Here is a 26,063-nt window from a genome sequence, read left to right on the forward strand (position 1 = left end):
AACTTGTTTAACTTCTCGTTTTATTATAACCACAAACTTAGAGCTTTACATCGACAGGACCTCATGAAATAAGACAACATATGAACAGTTCTATAGACCAGACAGGGGAAAGAGCTTTGTGTAATAGACTAAGGGCTTTATTATTCAACCCAGATAGCACACTCTGAACCGACATCGTTTACCGTGAATGCAGTCTCCACTAACACGGCAGGAACATTGCCTTGGAATTAAAATGACGCTTTAATACGGATTGAATAGAGCCCTACCATCAATCATTCACCATAAAGCATTTAATAGTACAAAATTAGGTTAACCGTAATAACTAGCTAGCATGTATTTCCCATTCACTAGTAAGAAGCACAGGTAACTGCCCCCTTGTGCTGCCCTCTGTGGCATAGCCATAGAATTAGCAGAACAGACTTTTTCATACAATATTGTGGGTCGTTTTCCGTTTGAAATGCTGCTCATCACATCCATAGAAACGAGCAACACTGAAAGTCATTTCAATGGAAACTCCTGTTGGGTGGCCCATAAAAAAAGCCAAAGGATTTTCATAGCCATGACAGACATCTACTAATTCTATAGTCATAACATTCATAATATTGGGATGTGTTCTTCACTGAGCCGTTCTCCATGCCCATGTGAAGTGCAGACAGTTGCATCATGCGAGCTGTAGTTCCCTCAGGTCCTGGGCTCCGCTGGTGGCCCTCTGCAGCAGCTGGACCATGATGGGGTAGACAGGGGCGAACTCCTTCCCCTGACGAGCCCTCACACTCTGCATGTAGGCCTCCAGAGCACCCCTAGCACACACAGAAGGAGAAGGAGATGGCATTACTAAAGACACTACCCAATAGAACTGATAGGAATTTCATCATTTTACCACAAGAGGGTGCTCACTCACTCCTCTGAGTGATACCAAACAACCCAACAAAGCTGTCTCAAAGGCTGTAAGACTTTTGTCGTTCTCCTGCAGTAACCTAATGAGTGTAAGGCGGTCTCTCTCTGAAGGGTGGTCATCCAGCCACTGGGAGTAGCGAGCGATGGACCACTCTGCTCTCTGTAGAAGAAGAAGAATTAATACAAAGTTAAGATAATGATGGTTGGAAGCAGAATAGATAAGTGTGTATAGGAGTGTGTGTAGGTACACTACATGACCAAAAGTATGTGGACATCTGCTTGTCGAACATCTCATTCCAAAATCATGGGCATTAATATGGAGTTGGTCCCCCTTTTGCTGCTATAACAGCCTCCACTCTTCTGGAAAGGCTTTTCACTAGATGTTGGAACATTTCTGTAGGGACCTGCTTCCATTCAGCCACAAGTTGGGCGATTAGGCCTGGCTTGCAGTCAGCGTTCCAATTCATCCCGAAGATGTTCGATGGGGTTGAGGTCAGGGCTCTGTGCAGGCCAGTCAAGTTCTTCAACACCGATCTCGACAAACCATTTCTGTATGGACCTCGTTTTGTGTACAGGGGCATTGTAATGCTGAAACAGCAAAGAGCCAAACTGTTGCCACAAAGTTGGAAGCACAGAATCGTCTAGAATGTAATTGTATGCTGTAGCGTTGATTTCTCTTCACTGGAGCTAAAGGGCCTACCCGAATCATGAAAAACAGCCCCAGACCATTATTCCTCCTCCGCCAAACTTTCTCCTGGCATCCGCCAAACCCAGATTAGTTCGTCAAACTGCCAGATGGTGAACCGTGATTCATCACTCCAGAGAACGTGTTTCCACTGCTCCAGAGTCCAATGGCGGCGAGCTTTACACCACTCCAGCCGGCGCTTGGCATTGCGCAAGGTGATCTTAGGCTTGTGTGGTGCTGGTCGGCCATGGAAGCCCATTTCATGAAGCTTCCAACGAACAGGTCTTGTGCCGACCTTTCTTCCAAAGGCAGTTTGGAACTCGGTAGTCAGTGTTGCAACCGAGGACAGAAGATTTTTACACGCTATTCACTTCATCACTCGGCAGTCCCATTCTGTGAGCTCGTGTGGCCTACCACTTTGCGGCTGAGCCATTGCCGCTCCTAGACGTTTCCACTTCACAATAACAGCACTTACAGTTGACCGGGGCAGCTCTAGCAGGGCAGAAATTTGACGAACTGACTTGTTGGAACGGTGGCATCCTATGACGGTGCCACATTGAAAGTCACTGAGCTCTTCAGTAAGGCCATTCTACTGCCGATGTCTGTCTATGGAGATTGTAAGGCTTTGTGCTCGATTTTATATACCTGTCAGCAACAGGTGTGGCTGAAATAGCCGAATCCACTCATTTGAAGGGGTGTCCACATACTTTTGTATATATAGTGTGTGTCGGTGTGTGTACCTGGTGAGGTGATTTGAGCTCAGGTGAAAAGGAAGTGTAGCAGGGTGCTGTATGGAATCAGATCCCCCACGGCTGGACTGCTGGCTATCAGCTCACTGTTCTGGAACAGCGGGTCCCTAACAACACACACACAAAATGTCTTGTCTACATTGAGGTGTCTAGCCCGGAATAACATGTTCATTATGTTACACCATTAGCCTTTACCCATTATCTTTAAACCATTCTCCTAGCGTCTAAGTAGAGACAGAGGCAGACGGCGGGGAGAATTACAGCTCTCTAACCCTCCAATAATGACTAACATCTTCATTAAGATCCACTCTGGAAACGACCGCTGCTGTTGAGGCGTTCCCCATCTCATCAAAGGTGTAACAGGAGTAGGTGTGACATAATAACAGATGTAATAACATACCGGAACGATCTCAGCAGGCGGCAGGGTTTCCCCCAGCTCAGACACTCTCCTACAGAGAGGAGCGACAGGCCAGGTCCATCTAAAAACACAGAGAAGAAATAGCACCGCGAGAACACGAATAGAGAGCTACTGGGTGAACTTCAAGATGCACAGAACACCCAACAGACTGGCAAACAGCGAGGGAGAGCCGGAGGCAGACACGGAGAGAGACACTGATAACACCCTCACATTACAGCCCTTCTCCTCACCTGAGCGAAGGGTGGCGCAGCAGGCTGGCGTGGCGGATGAACAGTGTGATGCAGCGCCGGGCGATGCTCTCCGTGTTGTCGTATGTGAAGTCGACACACTGGAAGTGGCGGAAGTCGTCCGCCATCGCACGGCCCACGAAGCCCTGTAGGTCTCGCGTGTACAGGGAGCAGGGCACGTCCGTCTTCCCCGGAGGAGGACATAGACCTGGACACAGAGACATATATAGAACACACACACACCCTATGGTTAGTATAGGTCACAGACTAAGGGCCTGACTCATAACCTTGAACCTCAGGCCATTGACCCACAATGCTTGAGTGACTACACACCAAACCTATGCGTGTTACTGAATGTGTTTGTTTATGCAAATGTGTGTATGTGTGTGCTGCGAGTCGGCTAGGTCCCAGCAGGGCCTTGTCTGTGCAAGATCAGAGAGCGCAGAGCAGGCTAGTTTGTATTCAGAGCGCTGAATGTCAATCTGAGCTCTCGGTCTCTGTATGTATGGCCGTGACAGAATAACCAGTGTGTGCCAGGGGCCGATAACATTTAGCCAGCGGCAGGAGGCTACAGTACTGACGCAGGGACCCTTTGTGTGGCTCTGTCCAACGGGACCCTGCTAGCTGTGTGTGTGTGTGTGTGTGTGTGTGTCGTGACTGCAAAGCCCCAAGACTAACGGAGTCTACAGGTCCATTGGGAGCCTCTCTATTGTACAGAGACGAGTCTAGCTAATATGAATGGAGGGAGAATATCTGAATTCAACTGTAGAGGGTCTAAACCAAGGGTTTCTAAAACTTTTTACTCAGGCCCCACTTCCAGCTTTGGAACCCCCCCCCAGCTTTGGAACCCCCCCCTGCACAGGCCACGTCTATTTCTATTGGCACAAGCACTGTTCACACCCCTCTTGTTAGCAGGGAGAACATTTAGCAGGTTTAAAAGATTATTTCCTGCAATTCTATACATTTTGCCATGTCTAAAGTGTACTCGTGATATTTGAGTGTCTCGAACATTACAAAAAATAAATAAATCCATGGGCTAAAAAGACCCAGCTGGAAAACGCTATTGTAACGAGCTCTCTGAGGTATGTAATGACTGATACGACAAGAGGAACTGATGATGCACTAACCAATTTAGACATGTCACCTTGTGCATTCTACTATTACAACTTTCAGGAGTAGGTAGAAAGCCGGACCCCGCCACCCCACCTAGAGGGCCCGCCCCACAGTTTGGGAACCGCTGGTCTAGACCATAGACATCGTATTAAATTCATCGCTAATTATATAGTCTAGACTGGTTCTACTTGTGTGTACACACACATACAAGTGAGCTGCTGGTCTCACAGCTAGGTTTCACTGGGCTATTGCCTTGGCTGGCATTGTATGGATGCTTGGTGATTCAGACTTGACCTTTTTACAAAATTAAATCCCTCGGTCTTTTTTTTAACACGTCAATATCGCCGCGGTGACTAAAATCCTGCCACAGCTACTCTGCTAGAGGGTGTCCCTACACTTTATATCTGGGAAACGGTCAATGAATCAGAGAGACTGGGATGGTAAGCGAGACCAAGAGTTCACTCAGAGGACGTGTGTGTGTGTGTGTGTGGGGAACAGGGTGAGTGGGTTTTACAACTAGTTTTAAGATCACTGCAAGGAGCTCCCTCTGCGCAATGCAAGATCAAGTGTGTGTGCGCGCAAGTGTATTTGTTGGGGAGAAAGGGGGCAGGGGTGAGTTCATCCACATTGTGTTTATCTGACCATGAAAGGCCATTTGGACAGGGGGCTGAAGAGACAACATACATACACACCCACCCACCCACCCACCCACCCACCCACACACACACACAGGATAATATACAAAAGCAGAGCGGTGTGTGTAGAACAGTAGATAGATAGTCTGAGGACGTGTGTATGAGTGTGTAAATGTCATTATTGTGTTACAACACAAGCTCAGGGGAAAGAGAGAAACACTGTAAATGTAAATTAGCAACAGATGCTGTTTAGAGCCAGGTGGAACACAGACAATCAGATAATAGCTTCACAGATAACTTATTGTCACACATAAAGCTCTGTAGCAGTATGTCACCAAGCCCACCTGTAAACATGACCCTTTATAACAACTTAAACCCCAACCTTACTCCTAGAAACCCCAACCTTACTCCTAGAAACCCCAACCTTACTCCTAGAAACCCAAACCTTACTCCTAGAAACCCCAACCTTACTCCTAGAAAGGGGGCGACTAGCTTGAGGTGTCTTAAAGTGTGTGTGTATACTGACCCAGAGAAGTCTTCCTGATGCATAGTGATGATGATGGAGTCACTGACCGACAGCAGGAGAGGCTGTACTGCACTGGTCATCAGAGCCTGTACTCCCTAAACGCACACAAGGCAGTGCATCATTTAATAAGGCATTCAAAAAGGTTGTGTCATAACTTTGAAACAACTCAGTCAGACAATGACATCTCAAATATCAGTGGACACATGAACTGAACAAACATTACCATAACTGCTTGCATCTGCAGGCCAGGTGTGTTGCTGAAGGACACTGTCTCCACAGGGACACACCTGATTGGCTTAAGTCTGCCATTGCCAAGCAACCCAAACAGACAGGTGGCTGCTGGTCGTCTTGGCTGAATGTGATTTGCTGATACGCGGACATTTGCAGTGCACTCTAGAAGTGTGTGTGAGACTGGTTGTGTGTTTGGGCATGTGTGTGTGTGCCGGTCGTGGGGTTCGGAGTGGTGCCGCCAGTTTATCGTCCATCTTTAGATCAATCTAAACTCAATAGACCTGACCCAGTGTGTGTGTGTTTGTTTGTGTGTATTTGTGTGCTAGTCAGCTAAGCCCCTGCCAACAATAGATAACCAGATCTCTGTTCAGATCTCCTTTCTAAAGTTAACAATGTCCCCTCCGTTGTGTGTGCGTGTGGGATTGGCGGAAAGCAGAGAGAAACAAGCCTCCGACCGTTTTCCCAGTTACCACAAAATAACTTTGTGAGAAAAAGCGAGTGATTGCCAAAAAGAGAGGACACACTCCACTCAGTGTTTACCCTTTTACCTACCAGAGGGAGGTGCAGCAGTAATGCCAATATTTGGTTTCCATAACTCAGTTCCAAAAGTGCCCAATCATAATCCACAACCATCTGCACATCAGATAGAATGGAGAGAGGAAGAAGAGGGGAAGATGAAGTTCTTTTTTTGAACTCAAAAGATGCACGGTGTCCACAACGGAAGACGTTTTCATGTCTTTTTAACCTTATTTTCCTTTTTCGATTCCACAATTCTGACTTTTCCCCCTCCTTTTGGGGGACAAAGGGGGGTGAAAGTCGCATGTACAATATACTCCTTGTACACGCGAGGGGTAGAGATGAGAGGAGGAGGAGTAGAGAGAGGAAAAGAGTAGATCAGTATGGGAGGAGACGAGTGTGTCTTACCTCTAGGGAAGCAGTGAGAGCATGTTCAGCAGCCGGAGGACATGACCCCAATCCCGATATCACCTGAGAGAGAGAAAGAAAGAAAGAACGAACGAAAGAAAGAAAGAAAGAAAGAAAGAAAGAAAGAAAGAAAGAAAGAAAGAAAGAAAGAAAGAAAGAAAGAAAGAAAGAAAGAAAGAAAGAAAGAAAGAAAGAAAGAAAGAAAGAAAGAAAGAAAGAAAGAAAGAAAGAAAGAAAGAAAGAAAGAAAGAAAGAAAGAAAGAAAGAAAGAAAGAAAGAAAGAAAGAAAGAAAGAAAGAAAGAAAGAAAGAAAGAAAGAAAGAAAGAAAGAAAGAAAGAAAGAAAGAAAGAACGAACGCACGCACGCACGCACGCACGCACGCACGCACACGCACACGCACGCACGCACGCACGCACGCACGCACACGCACACGCACACGCACACACACACACACACACGTCAGCTTACAGTGAAACCTGACAAACCATAATCGTCTCTTTCCTCATATATCCCTGCCGTATTCCTCTAAGGGTTATTACAGCATTTATCCTCCCTCCTTCCTCTCCTATCCTCAACGTCCCTCCTTCCATCCCATCCTTCTTTTCTCCCCCTCCCTCCCTCCCTCCCATCCTTCTTTTCTCCCCCTCCCTCCCTCCCTCCCTCCCTCCCTCCCTCCCTCCCTCTTAAAATAACCAGGCGTTCTTGCTGAAACGGCCTCACTCTGCTTTCAAATTGTACAATTTTGACAATCTCCCAGGCCACTAAATATTTGATGGCAGAGTAATCTATTTTTATGCCACTATTAATCACGCAGGCCTCAGCACCAGGACACATCATACATCTTTAATGGGCCATATTAAGGAATATGTTTCCCCATCTCTCCCTCTAACTCTCTTTCTCTGCCACTCTCTCGCTCTCTCTCTACATCTGACTCCATCCCTTCCTTCGTCATCCTTCTCGCCTCTCCTCTCCCCCTCTCGCCACCGCTCCTCTCCCCCTCTCGCTGCATCTCTCTCCTTCTCGCCCCGCTTCTCTGCCTCTCGCGCATCTTCTCTGCCTCTCGCGCAACTTCTCTGCCTCTCGCGCAACTTCTCTGCCTCTCGCGCAACTTCTCTCCCTCTCGCTTCTTCTTTCTCTCTCCCTCTCGCTTCTTCTTTCTCTCTCCCTCTCGCTGCTTCTCTCTCTCCCCCTCTCGCTGCTTCTCTCTCTTCCCCTCTCGCTGCTTCTCTCTCTCTCCCCTCTCGCTGCTTCTCTCTCTTCCCCTCTCTCTCCCTCTCGCTGCTCTCTCTTCCCTCTCTCCCCTCTCGCTGCTTCTCTCTCTCCCCCTCTCGCTGCTTCTCTCTCTCTCCTCCTGCTTCTCTCTCCTCCTCGCTGCTTCTCTCTCTCCCCCTCTCTCTCCCCTCTCGCTGCTTCTCTCTCTCCCCCTCTCGCTGCTTCTCTCTCTCCCCCTATCGCTGCTTCTCTCTCTCCCCCTATCGCTGCTTCTCTCTCTCCCCCCTCTCGCTGCTTCTCTCTCTCTCCCTCTCGCTGCTTCTCTCTCTCCCTCTCGCTGCTTCTCTCTCTCCCCCTCTCTCTCCCTCTCGCTGCTTCTCTCTCTCCCTATCTCGCTGCTTCTCTCTCTCCCCCTCTCGCTGCTTCTCTCTCTCTCCCTCTCGCTGCTTCTCTCTCTCCCCCTCTCGCTGCTTCTCTCTCTTCCCCTCTCTCTCCCTCTCGCTGCTTCTCTCTCCCCCCCATCTCGCTGCTTCTCTCTCTCCACCTATCGCTGCTTCTCTCTCTCCCCCCCTATCGCTGCTTCTCTCTCTCCCCCTATCGCTGCTTCTCTCTCTCCCCCTCTCGCTGCTTCTCTCTCTCCCCCTCACTGCTTCTCTCTCTCCCCCTCTCACTGCTTCTCTCTCTCCCCCTCTCTCTCTCTCTCTTCCCCTCTCGCTGCTTCTCTCTCTCCCCATCTCGCTGCTTCTCTCTCTCCCCCTATTGCTGCTTCTCTCTCTTCCCCTCTCGCTGCTTCTCTCTCTCCCCTCTCTCTCTCCCCTCTCGCTGCTTCTCTCTCTCCCCCTCTCGCTGCTTCTCTCTCTCCCCCTATCGCTGCTTCTCTCTCTCCCCCTCTCGCTGCTTCTCCCTCTCTCCCTCTCGCTGCTTCTCTCTCTTCCCCTCTCTCCCCCTCTTGCTGCTTCTCTCTCTCTCCCTCTCGCTGCTTCTCTCTCTCTCCCTGTTTCGCTCTCTCCCCCTCTCACTGTTTCTCAATTTAACTCTGCTGCTTCTCTCTCTTCCCTCTCTCGCTGCTTCTCTCCCTCTCGCTGCTTCTTTCTCTCTCCCTCTCGCTGCTTCTCTCTCTCTCCCTCTCGCTGCTTCCCTCTCTCTCCCTCTCGCTGCTTCTCTCTCTCTCCCTCTCGCTGCTTCTCTCCCTCTCGCTGCTTCTTTCTCTCTCCCTCTCGCTGCTTCTCTCTCTCTCCCTCTCGCTGCTTCTCTCTCTCTCCCTCTCGCTGCTTCTCTCTCTCTCCCTCTCGCTGCTTCTCTCACTCCCCCTCTCGCTGCTTCTCGCTCTCCCTCTCGCTGCTTCTCTCGCTCTCCCTCTCGCTGCTTCTCTCTCTCTCCCTCTCGCTGCTTCTCTCTCTCTCCCTCTCTCTCTCCCTCTCGCTGCTTCTCTCTCTCTCCCTCTCGCTGCTTCTCTCTCTCTCCCTGCTTCTCTCTCTCTCCCTGTTTCGCTGTCTCCCCCTCTCGCTGTTTCTCAATTTAATTCAAGGGGCTTTATTGACATGGGAAACACATGTTAACATCGCCAAAGCAAGTGAGTAGATAATAAACCAAAGAGAAATAAACAATAAAAATGAACAGTAAACATTACACTCACAGAAGTTCCAAAAGAATAGGCATTACAAATGTCATGTTATGTATATATACAGTGTTGTAACGATGTACAAATGGTGTAAAGTACAAAAGGGAAAATAAATAAACATAAATATGGGTTGTATTTACAATGGTGTTTGTCTTTACTGGTTGCCCTTTTCTTGTGGCAACAGGTCACAAATCTTGCCGCTGTGATGGCACACCGTGGTATTTCACCCAGTAGGTATTCTTTGTGGATCTGTGTAATCTGAGGGAAATGTGTCTCTAATATGGGCATACATTTGGCAGGAGGTTAGAAAGTGAAGCTCAGTTTCCACATCATTTTGTGGGCAGTGTGCACATAGCCTGTCTTCTCTTGAGAGGCAGGTCTGCCTACAGCAGCCTTTCTCAATAGCAAGGCTATGCTCACTGAGTCTGTACATAGTCAAAGCTTTCCTTAAGTTTGGGTCAGTCATAGTGATCAGCTATTCTGCCACTGTGTACTCTCTGTTTAGGGCCAAATAGCATTCTAGTTTGCTCTGTTTTTTTGTTAATTCTTTCCAATGTGTCAAGTAATTATCTTTTTGTTTTCTCATGATTTGGTTGGATCTAATTGTGTAGCTGTCCTGGCTCTGTGGGGTGTGTTTGTGTTTATGAACAGAGCCCCAGGACCAGCTTGCTTAGGGGACTTTTCTCCAGGTTCATCTCTCTGTAGGTGATGGCTTTGTTATGGAAGGTTTGGGAATCGCTTCCTTTTAGGTGGTTGTAGAATTTTAAAACGGCTCTTTTCTGGATTTTCCTTCCGATGGCATAGAAGGTCCTTCTTGCCTTGTCTCAGATCGTTCACAGCTTTGTGGAAGTTACCTGTGGCGCTGATGTTTAGGCCAAGTCATGTATAGTTTTTTGTGTGTTCTAGGGCAACGGTGTCTAGATGGAATTTGTATTTGTGGTCCTGGCGACAGGACCTTTATTGGAACACCATTATTTTGGTCTTACTGAGATTTACTGTCAGGACCCAGGTCTGGCAGAATCTGTGCAGAAGATCTAGGTGCTGCTGTAGGCCCTCCTTGGTTGGTGACAGAAGCACCAGATCATCAGCAAACAGTAGACATTTGACTTCAGATTCTAGTAGGGTGAGGCCGGGTGCTGCAGACTGTTCTAGTGCCCTCACCAAATCGTTGATATATATATATATATGTTGAAGAGAGTGGGGCTTAAGCTGTATCCCTGTCTGGCTGCTCCTCTCCATCTCCCTGCTCCTCTCCCCCCTCCCGCTGCTCCTCTCCCCCCTACCGCAGATTCTCTCCACCCCTCCTCTCCCCCTCCTGCTGCTCCTCTCCCCCTACTGCAGATCCTCTCCACCCCTCCCACTGCTCCTTTCCACCCCTCCCACTGCTCCTCTCCCCCCTACCGCAGATCCTCTCCACCCCTCCCACTGCTCCTCTCCCCCCTACCGCAGATCCTCTTCCACCCCCACTCCCACTGCTCCCCCTCTCTCTTCCCCTCCCCATGCTCCTCCCCCTCCCTCCCTCCCTCCTCCCTCTCACTGCTTCTCCCCCTCTCGCTGCTTCTCCCCCTCTTGCTCTCCCTCTCACTGCATCTCTCGCTCTCCCTCTCGCTCTCCCTCTCGCTGCATCTCTCGTAAAATACAATGTTGACGTTGTGAGGGATCAGCCGGATCAAGTGGCCCGACAGCGCGCTCTCCTGGAGGTGGCCCGCAGTACAGCCACTACTGATGAGCTCACCTGAGGCCAATTGACTGTGCTCTCTTTAGGACCTGACTAAAGGGGCAGAGTGATTATGAGCTGGAGACTATGGCGAATTCCAGGACAATACGATTCCCTGTTATAGGTTCGGCTCAAGCTTTTGGATTCGCGTTTTGTACCACTTTGTTTGTAGGGCCCCGGGGAGAGTTGAAACTCCCAATACAGTTTCCCAATACAGTCATGTCTCTGCGTCTCATTTCGTGCTGTCCCGCCTAGGATTTTGTCAGTGAATAGGTACAGCCTTTCACAATGTGTAAAACACAATACTGACGTGTAAAACACAAGGTGGACGTGTAAAATATAATGTAAAACATAATGTAAAACATAAAGCGGACGTGTAAAACATAATGCAGACGTGTAAAACAAGGTAGACGTGTAAAACAAGGCAGACGTGTAAAACAAGGTAGACGTGTAAAACAAGGTAGACGTGTAAAACATAATGCGGATGTGTAAAACAAGGCAGACGTGTAAAACATAATGCAGACATGTAAAACAAGGCAGACGTGTAAAACATAATGCAGACGTGTAAAACATAATGCAGACGTGTAAAACAAGGCAGACGTGTAAAACATAATGCGGACGTGTAAAACATAATGCAGACGTGTAAAACATAATGCAGACATGTAAAACATAATGCGGACGTGTAAAACATAATGCAGACGTATAAAACATAATGCAGACGTGTAAAACAAGGTAGACGTGTAAAACATAATGCAGACGTGTAAAACATAATGCGGACGTGTAAAACATAATGCAGACGTGTAAAACATAATGCAGACGTGTACATCAAGGCAGACGTGTAAAACATAATGCGGACGTGTAAAACATAATGCGGACGTGTAAAGCATAATGCGGACGTGTACATCAAGGCAGACGTGTAAAACATAATGCGGACATGTAAAACATAATGCGGATGTGTACATCAAGGCAGACATGTAAAACAAGGCAGACGTGTAAAACAAGGCAGACGTGTAAAACAAGGCAGACGTGTAAAACAAAACGCAGACGTGTAAAACAAGGCAGACGTGTAAAACAAAACGCAGACGTGTAAAACAAGGCAGACGTGTAAAACATAATGCGGATGTGTACATCAAGGCAGACGTGTAAAACAAGGCAGACATGTAAAACAAGGCAGACGTGTAAAACAAGGCAGACATGTAAAACAAGGCAGACGTGTAAAACAAGGCAGACGTGTAAAACAAGGCAGACGTGTAAAACATAATGCGGACATGTAAAACATAATGCGGATGTGTACATCAAGGCAGACGTGTAAAACAAGGCAGACATGTAAAACAAGGCAGACGTGTAAAACAAGGCAGACATGTAAAACAAGGCAGACATGTAAAACAAGGCAGACGTGTAAAACATAATGCGGACGTGTAAAGCATAATGCGGACATGTAAAACATAATGCGGATGTGTACATCAAGGCAGACATGTAAAACATAATGCGGACGTGTAAAGCATAATGCGGACGTGTACATCAAGGCAGACGTGTAAAACATAATGCGGACATGTAAAGCATAATGCGGACGTGTACATCAAGGCAGACGTGTAAAACATAATGCGGACATGTAAAACATAATGCGGATGTGTACATCAAGGCAGACATGTAAAACAAGGCAGACGTGTAAAACAAGGCAGACGTGTAAAACAAGGCAGATGTGTAAAACAAAACGCAGACGTGTAAAACAAGGCAGACGTGTAAAACATAATGCGGATGTGTACATCAAGGCAGACATGTAAAACAAGGCAGAGGCAGACATGTAAAACAAGGACATGTAAAACAAGGCAGACGTGTAAAACATAATGCGGAAAACAAGGCAGACATGACATGTAAAACAAGGCAGACGTGTAAAACAAGGCAGACGTGTAAAACAGTAAAAAGCATAATGTGTAAAACAAGGCAGACGTGTAAAACATAATGCGGACATGTAAAACATAATGCGGATGTGTACATCAAGGCAGACGTGTAAAACAAGGCAGACGCAACAGACGTAAAACAAGGCAGACGTGTGTAAAACAAGGCAGACATGTAAAACAAGGCAGACATGTAAAACAAGGCAAAACAAGGCAGACGTGTAAAACAAGGCAAAACATAATGCGGACATGTAAAACATAATGTGTACATCAAGGAGACATGTAAAACATAATGCGGATGTGTAAAACAAGGCAGACATGTAAAACATAATGCAGACGTGTAAAACAAGGCAGACTTGTAAAACAAGGCAGACATGTAAAACATAATGCAGACGTGTAAAACAAGGCAGACATGTAAAACATAATGCAGACGTGTAAAACATAATGCAGACGTGTAAAACATAATGCAGACATGTAAAACATAATGCAGACGTGTAAAACATAATGCAGACGTGTAAAACAAGGCAGACGTGTAAAACATAATGCAGACGTGTAAAACATAATGCAGACGTGTAAAACAAGGTAAACGTGTAAAACATAATGCAGACGTGTAAAACAAGGCAGACGTGTAAAACATAATGCAGACGTGTAAAACAAGACACACATGTAAAACATAATGCGGACGTGTAAAACAAGGCAGACGTGTAAAACAAGGCAGACGTGTAAAACAAGGCAGACGTGTAAAACATAATGCGGACGTGTAAAACAAGGCAGACATGTAAAACATAATGCAGACGTGTAAAACAAGGCACACATGTAAAACATAATGCGGACGTGTAAAACAAGGTAGACGTGTAAAACATGATGCGGATGTGTAAAACAAGGTAGACGTGTAAAACATAATGCGGATGTGTAAAACAAGGTAGACGTGTAAAACATGATGCGGATGTGTAAAACATAATGTAAAACATAATGCGGACGTGTAAAACAAGGTAGACGTGTAAAACAAGGCAGACGTGTAAAACATGATGCGGATGTGTAAAACAAGGCAGACGTGTAAAACATGATGCGGATGTGTAAAACAAGGTAGACGTGTAAAACAAGGTAGACATGTAAAACAAGGCAGACGTGATGCTGTAAAACATAATGCAGACGTGTAAAACATAATGCAGACGTGTAAAACATAATGCAGACGTGTAAAACATAGGTAAAACAAGGTAGACGTGTAAAACATGATGCGGATGTGTAAAACATGATGCGGATGTGTAAAACAAGGTAGACATGTAAAACATGATGCTTACGTGTAAAACAAGGTAGACGTGTAAAACATGATGCGGACGTGTAAAACAAGGTAGACGTGTAAAACATGATGCGGATGTGTAAAACATGATGCGGATGTGTAAAACAAGGTAGACATGTAAAACATGATGCTTACGTGTAAAACAAGGTAGACGTGTAAAACATGATGCGGACGTGTAAAACAAGGTAGACATGTAAAACATGATGCTTACGTGTAAAACAAGGTAGACGTGTAAAACATGATGCGGACGTGTAAAACAAGGTAGACATGTAAAACATGATGCTTACGTGTAAAACAAGGTAGACGTGTAAAACATGATGCGGACGTGTAAAACAAGGTAGACGTGTAAAACATGATGCGGATGTGTAAAACAAGGTAGACGTGTAAAACATGATGCGGATGTGTAAAACAAGGTAGACGTGTAAAACATGATGCGGATGTGTAAAACAAGGTAGACGTGTAAAACATGATGCGGATGTGTAAAACAAGGTAGACATGTAAAACATGATGCTTACGTGTAAACAAGGTAGACGTGTAAAAATAGCACAGTGCAAGCTAAGCGTAATGTGTATGATGGTGTGTGTGTATACGTGTGTGTGAGCGTATTATGGGGGGGACCTTAGCAACATCTTGGTGTCGTCTGTAGAGGGAGTTGACCACCGCCATGTTCCTCCTCTGGCCTTCTGTGAGAGGCCCCATCACCTGACTGGCATCCCCCTGGGTAGACAGCCGGAGAGAAGAGAGAGAGTGAGAGAAGAATGGAAGGATGGAGGAAGAGAAATTGAGGAAGAGAGAGAGCGGGAGAGAGAGAGAGACAGAGAAAGGGAGAGGAGGGAGAAGGAGAAATAGATGGAGGGAAGAGAGAGAAAAAAGTCAGGACACCTGTAGTACTCAGCAGACACACAGCATCAGTGAGAGCAAGGGCCCACAGGAGCCAGACGCCAGCTCCCACTGCTATAGCAGAGCGAGGAGGGGCCACACAGAAATGGGGCAGGAACCAGGATCCAGCTGTAGTAGCAGTTTGTGCTGCTGTCTTCAGGCCATGTTCCACAGGCGGATGGGGACACCTCACCACCACTCATCTCAGAGGTGATGACAAGCAGGTCACACACACAATCTAATCCTCATCATACCTACTAGACTTAATCAAATGATTGGAGAGGAGAAAATAGGAGGGAAAAGTCATAGACAAGCTCTGAAAATAACATTGGGAGTGGAATGATCTGGAAGCAATCTGAACCTTCACACCGTAGACAGAGTGCTGATTGGATAACAGAAGACAGAGAGAGAGGAATTGGGGCCATCTCAGGAAGACAGAGAGAGAGGAATTGAGGCCATCTCAGGAAGACAGAGAGAGAAGTATTGGGGCCATCTCAGGAAGACAGAGAGAGAGGAATTGGGGCCATTTCAAGAAGACATAGAGAGGAATTGGGGCCATCTCAGGAAGACAGAGAGAGGAATTGGGGCCATCTCAGGAAGACAGAGAGAGGAATTGGGGCCATCTCAGGAAGACAGAGAGAGGAATTGGGGCCATCTCAGGAAGACAGAGAGAGGAATTGGGGCCATCTCAGGAAGACAGAGAGAGGAATTGGGGCCATCTCAGGAAGACAGAGAGAGAGAAAAAGTTCAGACAACATGTGCAAAGTGGTGCCATAGCAACGTTCTAAAAAGGGCACAGCAACAGTTAACTATTGCCTCAGAGTGTAGTTGTGTGGATGGCAGACACGCACACACTGGCATTCATGACATGCACGTGCCCACACACACACCACACACACACAGAAAGGTGTCAGGGTACCAGCCCTGAAGACGCTTCCTGTTCACACCTGAGTATGTCTGTGTTTGTCAAATCAAATCGTATTTGTCACATGCACCGAATACAACAGGTGTAGGTAGACCTTACAGTGAAATGCTTACTGACAAGAACTTAACCAACAATGCTTTATGAAGTTAAGAATAAAAAAAATTAAAAAGTGTTAAGTAAAAAATAAAAAATAAAAGTAACAAATAATTAAACAGCAGCAGTAAAATACTTTACTGTTTTGAAACTTCTGTATGTGTAATGTTTACTGTTCATTTTTGTTGTTTTTCACTTTATATATATTCACTTTGTATGTTGTCTACCTCACTTGCTTTGGCAATGTTAACACATGTTTCCCATGCCAATAAAGCCCTTGAATTGAATTGAATTGAAAAATAACAACCAAGGCTATATAGAGGCAGTACCGGTACAGAGTCAATGTGCAGGGGCACCGGTTAGTTGAGGTAACTGAGGTAATATGTATACTACCGGTCAAAAGTTTTAGAACACCTACTCATTCAAGGGTTTTCTTTATTTGTACTATTTTCTACATTGTAGAATAATAGTGAAGACATCAAAACTATGAAATAACACACATATCAAATCATGTAGTAACCAAAAAAGTGTTAAACAAATGGGGCCTATTTGAGATTCTTCAAATAGGCCCCATTTGGCTTGATGACAGCTTGCACATTCTTGACATTCTCTCAACCAGCTTCACCTGGAATGCTTTTCCAACAGCCTTGAAGGTGTTCCCACATGTGCTGAGCACTTGTTGGCTGCTTTTCTTTCACTCTGGGGTCCGACTCATCACAAACCATCTCAAGTTAGTTGAGGTCAGGGGATTGTGGAGGCCAGGTCATCTGATGTAGCACTCCATCACTCTCCTTCTTGGTCAGATAGCCCTTACATAGCCTGGAGGTACGTTGGGTCATTGTCCAGTTGAAAAAGAAATGATAGTCCCACTAAGCACAAACCAGATGGGATGGCGTATAGCTGCAGAATGCTGTGGTAGCCATGCTGGTTAAGTGTGCATTTAATTAAAAATAAATCACTGACAGTGTCATCAGCAAAGCACCCCCACACCATAACACCTCCATGCTTTACGATGGGAAACACACATGCAGAGATCATCCGTTCACCCACACCACTTCTCACAAAGACACAGCGATTGGAACAAAAAATCTCAAAGTTGGACTTTAGACCAAAGGACAGATTTACACCAGTCTAATGTCCATTGCTCGTGTTTCTCGGCCCAAGCAAGTCACTTATTATTATTGGTGTCCTTTAGTAGTGGTTTCTTTGCAGCAATTCGACCATGAAGACCTGACTCACACAGTCTCCTCTGAACAGTTGATGTTGAGATGTGTCTGTTACTTGAACTCTGTGAAGCATTTATTTGGGCTGCAATTTCTGAGGCTGGTAACTCTAATGAACTTATCCTCCGCAGCCGAGGTAACTCTGGGTCTTCCTTTCCTGTGGCGGTCCTCGTGAGAGCCAGTTTCATCATAGCGCTTGAGATTTTCCGTATTGACTGACCTTAATGTCTTAAAGTAATGATGGACTGTTGTTTCTCTTTACTTATTTGAGCTGTTCTTGCCATAATATGGACTTGGTCTTTGACCAAATAGGGCCATCTTCTGTATACCACCCCTACCTTGTCACAACACAACTGATTGGCTCAAACACTTTAAGGAAAGAAATTCCACAAATTCACTTTTAACAAGGCAAACCTGTTAATTGAAATGAATTCCAGGCTGACTACTGAAGAATCTCAAAACTCAAATATATTTTGATTTGTTTAACACCTTTTTGGTTACTACATGATTTGATATGTGTGTTATTATATAGTTGTGATGTCTTCACTATTATTCTACAATGTAGAAAATAGTACAAATAAAGAAAAACCCTTGAATGAGTAGGTGTGTCCAAGCTTTTCATTGGTACAATATATACAGTTGAATTCTGAATTTTACATACAGTTATTAAAACTCGTTTTCCAACCACTTTTTCAACCACATTTTCAGCCACATTTTTTGTTAACAAACTATAGTTTTAGCAAGTTGGTTAGGACATCTACTTTGTGCATGACACAAGTCATTTTTCCAACAGTGGTTTACAGACAGATTATTTCAATTATAATTCACTGTAGCACAATTCAAGTGGGTCAGAAGTTCGCATACACTAAGTTGACTGTTCCTTTAAACAGCTTGGAAAATTCCAGAAAATTATGTCATGGCTTTAGAAGCTTCTGCTAGGCTAACTGACATAGTCAATTGGAGGTGTACCTGTGGATGTATTTCAAGGCCTACCTTTAAACTCAGCGCGTCTTTGCTTGACATTATGGGAAAATCAAAAGAAATCAGACCTCAGAAAAACAATTGTAGACCTCCACAAGTCTGGTTCTTCTTTGGGAGCAATTTCCAAACGCTTGAAGCTCCCACATTAATTTGTACAAACAATAGTACGCATGTATAAACACCATGGGACCACGCAGCCGTCATACCGCTCAGGAAGGAGACGCGTTCCGTCTCCTAGAGATTAACGTACTTTGGTGTGAAAAGTGCAAATCAATCCCAGAACAACAGCAAAGGACCTTGTGAAGATGCTGGAGGAAACCGGTACAAAGTATCTATATCCACAGTAAAACGAGTCCTATATCGACATAACCCGAAAGGCCGCTTAGCAAGGAAGAAGCCACTGCTCCAAAACCGCCATTAAAAAAAAACAGACAACAGTTTGCAACTGTACATGGGGACAAAGAGCGTACTTTTTGGAGAAATGTCCTCTGGTCTGATGATACAAAAATATAACTGTTTGTCCATAATGACCATTGTTATGTTTGGAGGAAAAAGGGGAGGCTTGCAAGCCGAAGAACAGGCAGCATCATGTTGGCAGCATCATGTTGTGGGGGTGCTTTGCTGCAGGAGGGACTGGTGCACTTCACAAACAGATGGCATCATGAGGATGGAAAATTATATGGATATATTGAAGCAACATCTCAAGACATCAGTCAGGAAGTTAAAGCTTGGTCACAAATGGGTCTTCAAATGGACAATGACCCCAAGGATACTTCCAAAGTTGTGGCAAAATGGCTTAAGGACAACAAAGTCAAAGGTATTGGAGTGGCCATCACAAAGCCCTGACCCCAATTCTATTGAAAATTTGTGGGCAGAACTGAAAAGGCGTGTGTGAGCAAGGAGGCCTACAAACCTGACTCAGTTACACCAGCTCTGTCAGGAGGAATGGGCCAAAATTCATCCAATTTATTGTGGGAAGCTTGTGGAAGGCTACCCAAAACATTTGACCCAAGTTAAACAATTTAAAGGCAATGCTACCAAATAATAATTGGGTGTATATAAACTTCGAACCCACTGGGAATGTGATGAAAAAAAATAAAAGCTTAAATAAATCATTCTCTCTACTATTATTCTGACATTTCACATTCTTAAAATAAAGTGGTGATCCTAACTGACCTCTGACAGGGAATTTTTACTAGGATTAAATGTCAGGAATTGTGAAAAGCTGTGTTTAAATGTATTTGGCTAAGGTGTATGTAAACTTCTGACTTGATATATATATATACACAGTTGAAGTCAGAAGTTTACATACACCTTAGCCAAATACATTGCTTGAGCGCGATGAGCCAAGTAAAGCCCCCTGGCCAAACCCTCCCCTAACTCAGACGACGCTGGGCCAAACCCTCCCCTAACCCAGACGACGCTGGGCCAAAGCCTCCCCTAACCCAAACGACGCTGGTCCAATTGTGCGCCGCCCTATGGGACTACCAGTCATGGCCGGTTGTGACACAGCTTGGGATTGAAACTGGGTCTGTAGTGACGCCTTAGACCGCTGCACCACTTGGGAGGCCCCTCACAAGGTGTATTTTGATCTGTTTTTTAAATCTAATTCTACTGCTTGCATCAGTTACCTGATGTGGAACAGAGTTCCATGTAGACATGGCTATATGTAGTAATGTGCGCCTCCCATAGTCTGTTCTGGACTTGGGGACTGTGAAGAAACCTCTTGTGGCATGTCTTGTGGGGTATGCATTCAACATGTCAATACCTCTCACAAATACAAGTAATGATCGCTCCTCCACTTTGAGCCAGGAGAAATTGACATGAATATTATTAATGTTAGCTCTCTGTGTACATTCAAGGGCCAGCCGTGCTGCCCTGTTCTGAGCCAATTGCAATTTTCTTATGTCACTTTTTGTGGCACCTGACCACACGACTGAAGAGTAGTCCAGGTGCGACAAAACTAGGGCCTGTAGGACCTGACCTGTTGATAGTGCTGTTAAGAATGTAGACCTGCGCTTTATTATGGACAAACTTCTCCCCATCCTAGCTACTGTTGTATCACTATGTTTTGACAGTTTACAATTCAGGGTTACTCCAAGCAGTTTAGTCAACTCAACTTGCTTATTTTCCACATTGTAATAAATACAAGATTTTGGTGGGGTTTGAGGGTTTAGTGAATGATTTGTCCCAAATACAAAGTTTTTAGTAAAAATATATTATTCCTTGCCACCCACTCTGAAAGGAACTGCAGCTCTTTGTTAAGTGTTGCAGTCATTTCAGTCGTTGTTGTCGCTGACGTGCATAGTGTTGAGTCATCCGCATACATAGACACACTGGCTTTACTCAAAGTCGTTAGTAAAGATTGAAAAATCAGCAGCAGACTATGATCGACAATGTCAAAAGCCGCACTGATGTCTAACAAAACAACCCCCCAAATCTTTTTATCATCAATTTCTCTCAGTCAATCATCAGTCATTTGTGTAAGTGCTGTGCTGAGTGTTGAGTGTCCTTCCCTATAAGTGTCCTGAATATCTGTTGTCAATTTGTTTACTGTAAAATAGCATTGTATCTGGTCAAACACCATTTTCTCCAAAGGTTTACTAAGGGTTGGTAACAGGCTGATTGGTCGGCTATTTGAGACAGAAAAGGGGGCTTTATTATTCTTAGGTAGCGGAATGACTTCAGCTTCCCTCCAGGCCTAAGGGCACACACTTTCTAGTATGCTTAAAAAACATGGCAAATAGGCGTGGCAATATTGTCCACAATTATACTCAGTAATTTTCCATCCAAGTTGTCAGACCCCGGTGGCTTGTCATTGTTGATTGACAACAATACTTTTTTTCACCTCTTCCGCACTTGTCTTTCATAATTTGGTCAGATATAATTGGATGTGTAGTGTCAGCGTTTGTTGCTGGCATGTCATGCCTAAGTTTGCTAATCTTGCCAATGAAAAAAATCATTAAAGTAGTTGGCAAAATCAATATTTTGTGATGAATGAGCCATCTGATTCAATGAATAATGGAGCTGAGTTTCCCGAAAATGTAATTTAAGTTGCTCCAAAGTTTTTTTTACTATCATTCTTTATGTAATTTATCTTTGTTTCATAGTGTAGTTCCTTCTTTTTATTCAGTTTAGTAACATGATTTCTTAATTTGCAATACGTTTGCCAATCGGTTGTGCAGCCAGACTTAGTTGACATTCTGGTCACTGGTCGCCATAGCAACACCCACCCGAGCACACACTCCAGCAGGTATATTTCACTGGTCATCCCCAAAGCCAATTCCTTATTTGGCCGCCTTTCCTTCCAGTTCTCTGTTGCCAATGACTGGAACTAATTGCAAAAATCACTGAAGCTGGAGACTCATATCGCCCTCTCTAACTTTAAGCACCAGCTGTCAGAGCAGCTCACAGATCACTGCACCTGTACATAGCCTATCTGTAAATAGCCCACCTCAACTACCCCATATTGTAATATTATTTTTTTCTCCTTTGCACCCCAGTATCTCTACTTGCACATCATATTCTGCACATCTATCACTCCAGTGTTAATGCTAAATTGTAATTATTTCACCACTATGGCCTATTTATTGCCCAGTATATAGATTTCTCTATTGTTATTGACTGTACGTTCGTTTATCCCATGTGTAACTCTGTGTTGTTGTTTGTGTCACACTACTTTGCCTTATCTTGGCCAGGTCACAGTTGTAAATGAGAACTTGTTCTCAACTGGTCTACCTGGTTGAGAACTAGTTGAGAACTGGTTGAGAACTAAAATCAAATAAATTAAAATAAAATTCCTTTTGCCTCATCCCTCTCAAACACACAATTTTTCAAATCCTCAACCATCAACAGGGATTAAATCGTTTTTACAGTCATTTTCTTAATGGGTGCATGCTTATTAGTGACTGAAATAAGCAATTTCATAAATGTGTCAAAGTGCAGCGTTTGTTTGCTCCTCATTACACACCAGCGACCAACAAATATTCTGTACATCATTAACATAGGAATCACTACAAAATGTATTGTATGACCTCTTATACAGTCCCAGCCTCTGGAACTTTGGTTTTCCTAGATATGGCTATTATATTGTGATCACTACATCCGATGGATATGGATACTGCTTTCAAGCTAATTTCTGCAGCATTAGTAAAGATGTGATCAATACATGTTGATGATTTCATTCCTGTGCTGTTTGTAACTACCCTGGTAGGTTGACCTACCCTGGTAGATGCCTGCACTGGTTACAGTTTGAAGCTTTTTCCTGAGTGGGCAGCTTGATGAAAGCCAGTCAATATTTGAAATCACACAGAAAATATACCTCTGTTGATATCACATACATTATCAAGCATTTCACACATGTTACCCAGATACCGACTGTTAGCACTTGGTGGTCCATAGCAGCTTCCCACCAGAATGTGCTTTAGGTGAGGCAGATGAACCTGTAGCCATATTACTTCAACAGTATTTAACATGAGATCCTCTCTAAGCTTTACAGGAATGTGTTTCTGAATATAAACAGCACCACCTCCAACATTAGCATTTCTGTATTTTCTGTAGGTGTTTTAACCGTGTATTGCTACCACGGTACAAAGGTATTATCTAAGTGCGCTTCAGAGATAGTCAAAATATGAATGTCATCTGCTACTAGCAAATTATTGATTTCAGGAACTTTTTTTCTGAAGTTACATACGTTAATGGGGGTAATTTTGAGCACTTTTCTTCTGGGATGCTTAATTGTTTTCATTGCTTTAATGGGAAGCTTAGCAGCAGCAGATGTGCTCATGTTATTTATGTTAGTGCAGGGTGAGCTGCACACAGTGGACTTCCTCCTAGGACACACCACCTCAGTGTTAAATCTGGTTCATAGGCCCATGATTACTGCATACAATAGCTGTAGGATCAGTAGAGGCATTCAGGGCAGTTAGAGGGACATAAATGAGGTTATTTACATTGTGTCTACCAACGCTGGTATAATGTACATTTGCTGAAGCATTATGACAACTCAGTCACAATGGTAGGGATTAACTGAGCTGCGCTTGGGTCACTGTCTCAACCCAGCCTTATAATGCTGTGAAAGGATCATGAAACCCAAATGACTTGGGTGGATCCCATCCTCCATATAAAATGTGTTTTGTTTTCAAAAAGGTATAGAAATTGTCAACAAAAGTTACCCCCATTCAGCTGCAATAATCACGTAGCCAGAAGAGAAAGAATCCTGCTAAAGTGTTCAATGCCACGATTCAGAGAGGGCACAGGGCCAGATATGATTGTCTAGCAGAGAGTCAATCAGCTCTTTAAAATCCAGTTTCAATCCTTCCGAGCTGCCCTTCATAATGTCATTAAAACCCACATGGACGACGATACAATCGATTTCCATGTCCTGACTTAGTACATTCGGGAGCAGCTTAGTAATGTAATTTACTAGAGCTCTGGGACAGGACATTGTTTTTGCACCAGGTATGCTCAAAGTTCTTACCATAGAGCTGCCCAAAATCACAGCAGGCGAGAAGGACAAGGAAATCAACCCAATTCCACGGGTCACAGGATTTGGAGAACCCTTTATGGGTGGCTGAGAGGCAGGATAAGTTGAGCCCGTTGCTCCCGGCGCAGGCCTCCGACAGATGGAGAAGCCCCACTCGATCCAGTTTCTGACATAGGCTGGCGACCTGCGTGATCAAGGAAGCCACCTCAAGCCTAAAATCCTCGGCAAGCAAACAATTACCGCACTGGAACGCTGAGTTATCCAGTTTGTCCCGAAACAAAGCGCAGTAGATACAGCTCCCACATATGTGAAGAGCTGGACGACGGAGGGCTCCTAGGGTTGCAGGGTTTACTTCTAGTCCTCTATATAATCAAGAGTGAGAGCCAGGGTGGAGAGATTGTCTCAACACATTTTTTATTTCTTAATGTTCAGGTCAACTCTACCTTTTGAAGACTACATTAGTGGGCAGGAGGAACCACTCAGACACTGTGTGCCTGTGTCCCAAATGACACCCTATTCCCTATATATTAGTGCACTACTTTTGACCAGAGCCCTATGGGTCACTAACCCAGGCACTAGCCTCCTCAGTAACCTTCCTCATCTGACAAGCCAAGCAGCCCACTTGATGATGACCATCAGGGAAATTCTGAATGAACACTGACGACAATGGGCTGAGAGAGACATTCTCTGACCGGTCTGTACTATTCTACCCCCCTCTATTCTCCTGTTCTCTTCTCCTCATCCCCTCTCATCTCCTCTCCTTGCGCCCACTGACACACAGGGCTGCCACTTAGCCACAGAACAGGGTTTGACTGATGGACAATTGGTTGTTGTGGTGACCTACCAGCTGCTCAGACTTGACGCAGAAGAGCTGGACGGTCTTGGCAGCGTTCTTGACCACCGCCAGAGTCAGACTTGTGTCTACCGACGCCACGTTCAGCTCGCTGTGGAGGACGCACACATAATAATATGACATGTAGGACATCGGAAAGATCAGCAAAAGAAAGTGTGATGAACAACAGATGTAAGAAATCATATTTCATTTTTCTTCTCTGAGAATGTTGTCTGAGTGGAGAACAGTGTGTGTGTGGGTGTGTACCTGGTGATGGTCTTGATGGTGCTGTCCGGTTCGTCGTGGGAGGGCGGGGGTTACGTCAGGTTGACGGGGTCAAACAGACGAGACAGAGACTTGGAGAGGTACGCTGCCTCGTAGGGCTGCAGATAATCCTTCAAAGCCTTTTCTGGACTACACCTACACACACATTATTTATCTCATGAATATGTTTACATACAATATACATTGATGGTTAATTATTTTCCTGGTTTAAACAAAGTTCTACATTTCGGGAACATGCCTAGAGAACAGATTCTCTGTCTATTTACACGTCTGACACACACTGATCTAGACCCACAGCGAGCGCACAGTGGACTCGTCTGTACCGCTGGAGCGAGATAAAGACATCAGCAGTGACAGGCACGGCTACCCTCTCTCTCCCTTGCCCTCTCTCACACTGATGAAATGGGGAAGAGGTAGAGAAACCCAAACAAACAGCAGCCTGTAGGGCCGTCAAGGGACAAGGTTGGATATGGGGTCGCACGCACGCACGCACGCACGCACGCACGCACGCACGCACGCACGCACGCACGCACGCACGCACGCACGCACGCACGCACACACACACACACACACTTCTCCAGCAGCGCTCCAAACATTGGTTCATCTGGCCAGTCATTTATGCACCATAATTCACCAGACAGGGCGCCTATTGATTAATGGTGCTCTCTCGTTAACTGAAAGGTCGCTAAATGAGAATAATGACAATGACGACGAGTGATTTTTCGCACACGAGCAAATGTGCATTCAATGTTTGTTCTCCATCTCATCACCCTCTCCTCTGACTTATTCCTCCGTGTCAACCAGCCGATTCATCCATCTCTTCCCACCCGTCACTGCTCCGTCTGGGCTTCTTCACACTACCTCCTTCCATCCTCCTCGCTCACTTTATCCGTCTGTGCAGTTCTCCTTCAGCTTGTTAGTGGACCTTCTGTCCTTTCTTCACCCCCTCCATCCCCCTCTCTCTTCAGTGCCCTACCACAGCAACAGGCACCTTGAGTAACAGAGGTAATTTGGCCCACAGCAGCGCCCGTAATTACAAGGTTAAACACTGAGAGACAACACAAAACACACAGGTTGACAGCTCTACATCAGAGAGCAAACAGAGAGATGGAGAGAGAAAGAGGGTATGGGGGTAGAGCAAGGAAATGAAAGAGAGGTGGGACGGAGTGAGGGACCCACGAGAGAAAAGAGTACTAGAGAGAGGGA

General features: G+C 45.2%; 1 pseudogene; it reads right to left on the reverse strand.

Moving 5' to 3' along the window:
• Positions 1-565: 565 nt before the first annotated feature.
• Positions 566-24,997, reverse strand: LOC115106970 (conserved oligomeric Golgi complex subunit 5-like; annotated as a pseudogene).
• Between the last annotated feature and the right edge of the window lie 1,066 nt (positions 24,998-26,063).

The sequence above is a fragment of the Oncorhynchus nerka genome, linkage group LG23 (assembly GCF_034236695.1).
Source record: "Oncorhynchus nerka isolate Pitt River linkage group LG23, Oner_Uvic_2.0, whole genome shotgun sequence".
Taxonomy (NCBI): domain Eukaryota; kingdom Metazoa; phylum Chordata; class Actinopteri; order Salmoniformes; family Salmonidae; genus Oncorhynchus; species Oncorhynchus nerka.